Source organism: Triticum dicoccoides, chromosome 5A (assembly GCF_002162155.2).
Source record: "Triticum dicoccoides isolate Atlit2015 ecotype Zavitan chromosome 5A, WEW_v2.0, whole genome shotgun sequence".
Classification (NCBI taxonomy): domain Eukaryota; kingdom Viridiplantae; phylum Streptophyta; class Magnoliopsida; order Poales; family Poaceae; genus Triticum; species Triticum dicoccoides.
The window spans coordinates 664,405,362-664,413,150 of NC_041388.1; positions in this window are offsets into that span (position 1 = coordinate 664,405,362).

The window sequence follows — 7,789 nt, forward strand, 5'->3', positions numbered from 1 at the left end:
GTTTTTATATTTTCTTTTCTTTTATTTTTTTTATTTGTAGTTTCATTTATCTTTAGTTTTATAAAATTTACCCCTAGTGCCTAAATTTGTACTAATCAACAAACTATTGTGGGATTAATTATTGACCCATAATAAAATAGTTTTAGCATTCTATAAATTCAATAGGCATTTGTTTAATTGTTTTACTACTGTTTTAATCGTTCTAGAGCCTTTAAACATTTTATCAAAGTTTGGTTTCTCCACCATAATTACTTACGATTTATTTGACACAACCCGAACATTTTAGTTTTAATTTTTGAAAACTTTTGTTGTTTGCCTGATTTTAAATTGAATTCAAATCGGTTTCGAACTAATGCGAGATTAACCACAGTAATCGAGGTGACGTGGCATCATTAGTGGAGGATTACTGTAGCGTAACTATCCGGGCGTCACAATTCTCCTCCACTACAAGAAATCTCGTCCCGAGATTTAAGAGGGGAGTAAGGGGAAAGTTCTGGTTACGATATTCTAACGGATCTTCTCGAGGAAGTTAATTCCTTTCGTTGATGTCTTCAATCCTTTATTCCGATGCATCATGATAAACTTGTCATCATTTCTTCGGGAACTCCATCGTACTTACGAAAAGATAAGGGGCAGCTCACTACGACATAATGCTTTTGAGGGAAACAATCTGGGGTTATCCCATGAATTAGTATAAGATTATCTCTCGAGTTGAACATACGAAATACCTCAAGAGTAAGGTACGAAGGTACCATAATAGGCTCCAAGCGGATAGATAGTTGCTCGAAGCCTGAACCGGAGTGAGAAAGGGGTTCAGAGTAGCGAGAGTAAGTATTGCGTCTGATACCAGAATAGACCACTAGAACAGTGGCCCGTGGATTACATATGAGTCCATGCGTGAGGAATAACTTTGGGAATAGGGGGTGCAGGAGAGTCAGGTTTCGATCCTGTGGAGCTGTGGGTTATGGGCCCACCATGTGGTTGAAAGTAGGAAGGGGGCCGACAATTCGCACGGTCATGATAGTAAGGCGTGTCAAAGGGTAGCCTGTCAGATATGTCGGCAACAACATCGATACCAAGGGCGAGGGACGAAGAGAACCATTTTCCTGCTCGTTGAACGAGGCGGGCCAATAGGCAAGGTTCTCGTCCGTCGGTGGTTACCGGAATATCATCAACAATCGTAACAGGGTCTTACTGACCAATTATACATCGAGGTGTTTACATAAGCAGTGAATCTTTACTGCTTAGATTATATAGATCACACGAATGTCAAACACAACAAAGTAAAGTAAAAGGCGATCATCAGATTAAATAGAACAATGGAATGGAAAATGTGTTTATACACCTATTTCAGGGGTATATCCTTCCCAAGGACAAGAAGAGCATGATATCCATGACAGGATATAATGTAGAAAACCCTTCAGGAAAGGGGAGAGAAATATCATGACATTACCCATACAACGGTGTTAGGATAAATGATAAATAAAATTTAGCATCGTGCTTCAAATGTTCCTGTTGAAAATCGGAGTACCATTGACATGCTTCGAGATAGCCTTGACATGGTCTTCATGTGAAGATCAGACTCTGGAAACACGAAGGATCCATCAGGAATAACTTGAAGAGTAAGTCTTACAATTTCCTCATGGATGAATGGGTAACCTTGCTGAAAAGGAATCTATAATGATAGGTCCTCCAGCCGGGGGGGGGGGTGTGCTAGGCATGACATCATGTTACCGGGTCATCAAAGGATCAACATCATAACTCTTGGAAAGTTGTCCCAACCATCATATCTGACCGAGATTCATATCCAATTGGTGTCATGAAACCTCAGACTCAGGGGGTCCGAGAGAAAAAGGTGCAACACAAATTGTCGATATGACATTGCAAGGTCCTCGAGAAATGAACTATGGGAGTGGGTTTCTGAAGCAATAGTTCATCATTGAACCAAGGAGAGGACAAGGAGGTGTCTGGTGAACTCAACGGCAATTCACCGAGATTCCGAAAAGAAGGATTTCCACCATTAAGTGAACAAGGAGATAACATTTGTCAGATCAAATGATATAAGGAAGTATGCTCGAGGAAAACATACACAATTAAACATTGGTTGATATGTGCGCCCGAAATATGGGTTGGGTTGCACGACCAATGTCAGAATGGTGATTCAATTAGCGAAGGACTTAGATTGAACTATCGCCCATTCACTTCAAAGCAATAGGGTTGCTAGAAGTTTTGAATTCACACGTCATAGCTCCATTGTCGGTATTCCGGTTGAAAACAATACGGGGACCAAGGAAAGAACGAAGATGGCAAGAAGTATTATGATATCAAGAATTATTAAGAGGTGGTGAAATTCTCACCACATTCTTGACAAAAAGAGATGGTAATACTTCCGAGGTAAGGAAGATCAACTGCTGGGTAGCAGTGATCTCAAGGTTTACACAAAACACGAACAAGTTGTGTTGAACGGAAGGCAATAAAGTGGTCGATGAGAACAGGAATCATCGAGGGGCAAGGATGGTATTACCCATCATGAATTCAATTGAATTCTTGGAAGAGCTCATAAGGTTGATGATGATCACGACACAATTGTCGAGAGATTTCATGCAGATGTAGTCAATCAGCGACGACATCAAGTCAAAGGAATGATGAAGCAAGAGGTTTTTGGAACCACAGTTACGACACAAACTCGAACTCAAGCTTGTTGTTCAAGGCGAAATGATATGACGATGAGAATCGACGTAAGGTTAGTTCATCGTCGAAAATTGTGCTCCGAGAAGAAGGACCGGGTAGCACAGTTAAAATCAGCACGACAAAGATATAGCCAAACAGGCTAGGAATGGCGTGATCGGGTACAAACTCATACTTATAGAAGCTTACTGAAGAGTTGTTGAACCGTAGAGCGGACTTGGTTCAATTATCGGTGTCTTTGAGTGTTTAATAACTCAGAGCCCGCGAGAAATTGGAATCAGTGGGGAGGTAGCACTTGATGAAGAACTCATAAGGAGTTGTGCAGTTCCATGATAATCTCGAGATACCAGGTGGTAATACTCGACGACAGATCAAACTAGAAGTTGAACTGGGGTATTGCTCTATAGAAGACAAGTGCTTAAACTTGCACAGGACATGATATTTAAAGGAGAACATGGTCAGAACCACGATTGCAAAAAGGCCAGATCCCAGATATAAGATGAACTTATACCAAAGGAATAATTAATTTAAGAGAAGCTTTAATGATAAGATCTACATCGAGTCCATGGGCATGAACGCAAGGTTCAAGGTCGACTCCCACTTCTCCAATGCATACCTTTTCATTCACTTCTCATTTTCGACGAAGTCGTAGTGTTGAAATTTTATCTGGTAATCACCCGAAGAATATAACTCGTGAAAACTCTCGGGTTTGCACAGTCTAGGGAAGGCCTTGGTCCAACCCATCGGGTATCTTAGGAACATATACTACAAAGTTCAGAAGTAAATAACTCAAGCTCGAAAGCAGAGCAAGGTTGAGAAAGTAGAGGATACAATTTACCAAAGGCATTATGTATCCGAGGGAAGGCTCACAAAGTTATTGAATATGAAGGGCGATGTCGGATAAAATCCATTAAAGGATCTGGGGTGAGTATCGGCACACAACCAGAGGAAGAAGCAAGGCAAAGACATTGGATTGTAGAAACAACTGAATAACTTAGAGCTCAATTGCTAAGGAATTATGATTTACAAAGCGAAGGATCAGAAGCAGACGCTCTGATCAAGGATGGATAAGTTCAATAGACTTAGGGGCACAATCGACGGCAATTGATTGGTCGAGAACCAGCTCATGTTCAAAAATGACGTCTGAGCTGGAAGGAGGAATTCTAGGATCTGTTTGAGGATTGCGAGCATTCGCAACAAATCGAATCAACGGACTCAAATGATAATGACAATGGATGTCAACAAGATTACTAGACTTATGGGATTAACCATGATGCAAGTAATCAAGAATTTCAAGAGCAATAGGATGCTCAGGATTTTCGGAAGATCCAATGGTATTTCGAGGATTCGTGACATACATGCATCAACTGGGGATGAGCGGATACTTGGTAAGTGCGAGAAATTATCCGTAGTGGTATTCAGGCGACAAGGAACTGCAAGGCAGTAGGCACAAAAGGATTCTCGTAACATTAGAGAGAATTTCGGGGTATCTTGTAATAACAAGATCAATGGGGGATGATCGTAAGAATGGCAAGTGTAAGTAGTTATCCATACGGATTTATCGGTGGTCAGGAATAGCCAAAGTGATGGGCACAAGTCTCGAGAGAACATCAAAGAGTATCTTCGGAATCTTCTGATGTAGCCGGTGATCATCCGGACTAAAGGACCCCTCCGGTAGAAAGTATTTTCGAGAACCTAAAAGTTAGAATTTAATAAAAATCGTTTAACCCGAATAGAAGAGAGTTCAGAATCCCAGAGTAAAGGTCGAGGAGTAAAATATCCTAATACCACCCAATGGCGACGTGGGCCCGTAAGGCACACAGCCAAGTTAGTAAAAGTTTTTGCAATGTCTAGACTCGACTTTGGCCAAGGAGTGTGGAAGGGGGATTCCTACAGGCAGTCGGCTCTGATACCAACTTGTGACGCCCCCGATTCCATCGTACACTAATCATACACGCAAACGTGTACGATCAAGATCAGGGACTCACGGGAAGATATCACAACACAACTCTAAAAATAAAATAAGTCATACAAGCATCATAATACAAGCCAGGGGCCTCGAGGGCTCGAATACAAGTGCTCGATCATAGACGAGTCAGCGGAAGCAACAATATCTGAGTACAGACATAAGTTAAACAAGTTTGCCTTAAGAAGGCTAGCACAAACTGGGTTACAGATCGAAAGAGGCGCAGGCCTCCTGCCTGGGATCCTCCTAACTACTCCTGGTCGTCGTCAGCGGGCTGCACATAGTAGTAGGCACCTCCAGTGTAGTAGGGGTCGTCGTTGTCGGTGGCGTCTGGCTCCAGGGCTCCAGCATCTGGTTGCGACAACCAGGTAGAAGGGAAAGGGGAAAAGAGGGAGAAAGCAACCGTGAGTACTCATCCAAAGTACTCGCAAGCAAGGAACTACACTACATATGCATGGGTATATGTGTAAGGAGGCCATATCGGTGGACTGAACTGCAGAATGCCAGAATAAGAGGGGGATAGCTAGTCCTATCGAAGACTACGCTTCTGGCAGCCTCCGTCTCGCAGCATGTAGAAGAGAGTAGATTGAAGTCCTCCAAGTAGCATCTCCAAGTAGCATCTCCAAGTATCATCTCCAAGTAGCATCTCCAAGTATCATCTCCAAGTAGCATCGCATAGCATAAACCTACCCGGCGATCCTCTCCTCGTCGCCCTGTGGAAAAGCGATCACCGGGTTGTCTGTGGAACTTGGAAGGGTGTGTTTTATTAAGTATCCGGTTCTAGTTGTCATAAGCTCAAGGTACAACTCCAAGTCGTCCTGTTACCGAAGATCACGGCTATTCGAATAGATTAACTTCCCTGCAGGGGTGCACCAACTTACCCAACACGCTTGATCCCATTTGGCCGGACACACTTTCCTGGGTCATGCCCGGCCGCGGAAGATCAACACGTCGCAGCCCCACCTAGGCACAACAGAGAGGCCAGCACGCCGGTCTAAACCTAAGCGCACAGGGGTCTGGGCCCATCGCCCATAGCACACCTGCACGTTGCGAGGGCGGCCGAAAGCAGACCTAGCCTAGTGGCGTTCCAGTCCAATTCGGCGCGCGCCGCTCCGTCGCTGACGTCTGAAGTGCTTCGGCTGATACCGCGACGTCGGGATACCCATAACTACTCCCACGTAGATGGTTAGTGCGTATAGGCTCGTAGCCAACTCAGATCAAATACCAAGATCTTGTTAAGCGTGTTAAGTATCCGCGAACGCCGAACAGGGCCAGGCCCACCTGTCTCCTAGGTGGTCTCAACCTGCCCTGCCGCTCCGCCACAAAGTAACAGTCAGGGGCCGTCGGGAACTCAGGCCCACCACTACCTGGATGGAGCCACCTGCCCCTTCAGCCCCCATCTCCAAACAGTATCACCAGTAATGTAACAGTGTAAAATATATAGTATATGCCCGTGATCACCTCCCGAAGTGATCACAGCCCAGTAGTATAGCATGGCAGACGGACAAGAGTGTAGGGTCACTGATGGAACACTAGCATCCTATACTAAGCATTTAGGATTGCGGGTAAGGTATCAATGACTGTAGCAGCAATGACAGGCTATGCATCAGAATAGGATTAACAGAAAGCAGTAACATGCTACACTACTCTAATGCAAGCAGTATAGAAGAGAATAGGCGATATCTGGTGATCAAGGGGGGGGGGGCTTGCCTGGTTGCTCCGGCAAGAGAGAGGGGTCGTCAACTCCGTAGTCGAACTGGTCAGCAGCAGCGTCGGTCTCGTAGTCTACCGGAGAGAAGAGGGGGAAGAAATAATGAATACAGAGCAAACAAAGCATCACAAAATATAACAAGGCAATACGCGGTGTTCGGTGTGCCCTAACGCGGTAGTAGGTGATACCGGTGAAGGGGGGAAAACATCCGGGAAAGTATTCCCGGGGTTCCGTGTTTTCGGACAGATGAACCAGAGGGGGAAAGTTGCGTGTTTGATATGTTAGGGGTGTGTGGTGGACGAACAGGCTGCGTATCCGGGTTCGTCTCGTCGTTCTGAGCAACTTTCATGTTGAAAATATTTTAATCCGAGTTACGGGTTAAAAGATATGATTTTCTAAAGATTTTATTAATTTCTGGAATTTAATTAGTTATTTAAATTAATTCAAAAATGGAATAATGACATCAGCATGATGTCATGCTGACATCAGCAGTCAACAGAGTTGACTGGTCAACTGACGTGTGGGTCCCGTTCGTCATTGACTGTTTAGTCGATTTAGGGTTTAACTAACTTAATTACTATTTATTTAAACTAACTAGTTAATTAGACTAATTAAATAGGGTTAATTAACTTATTAATTCACTAATTAATTACTTATTAATTTTATTAATATTATTTTAAATTCTTTTAATTCTATTTTTTTTAAATATGTTCTGTGGGCGGGGCCCATATGTCATAGGCCCTAGGGGGCCATAGCGGTTTTGGGCGCGGGTGCGGGCACGCGCCCATCAGGGCCACCAGGGGGGCGCCGGCGATAGCAGGGCACGGCGAGGCGGGCCGCCGAAGGCGACAACGGTGAGGCCACGGCGGGACGGCGCCAGGGCGCGGCAGCAGAGGCGAGGACGCGGGGAGCAAGGGAGAGGGCGAGGCAGAGAGGCCTCAGCGGGGCGAGGCGCTGGGCGCGGCCAGCGCACGGACGATGCCGCGGTCGTGAGTGTGTGCGCGAGACTGAAGGAGGAGAGGAGGAGGCGGAGGCTCACAGCGAGATGCAGGGATCGGGGCAGTGGGGCGCGGGGAGGAGACGGAGAAGTCAGCGACGCGGTGACGAGGTGCAGGCCGGCGAGGAGGAGGAGGCAGACCGGTGAGGACGTCCGGCGAGGTCCAGGCGGCGGCGTGCGCGGTCGATCTAGGCGGCGGGGTCGTTGAGGCCGTTCGGGGAGGAGGTCGAGGACGGCCGGGCGACGAGGAGACGAGCAGTTGCGGCGAGGGACGGCACCGACGTCGGTGTTGAGCGGCGGGGGTCGAGGCGGCGAGGGGCGCCGGGTTCGTTCCCCTTCCCGATCCAGATCGGGATCGAGAGGTGGGGGAAGCAGACGAGGGGGAGACGGGGAAGCGAGGTCCGGCGAGGTGGTCCTCTAGGCGGCG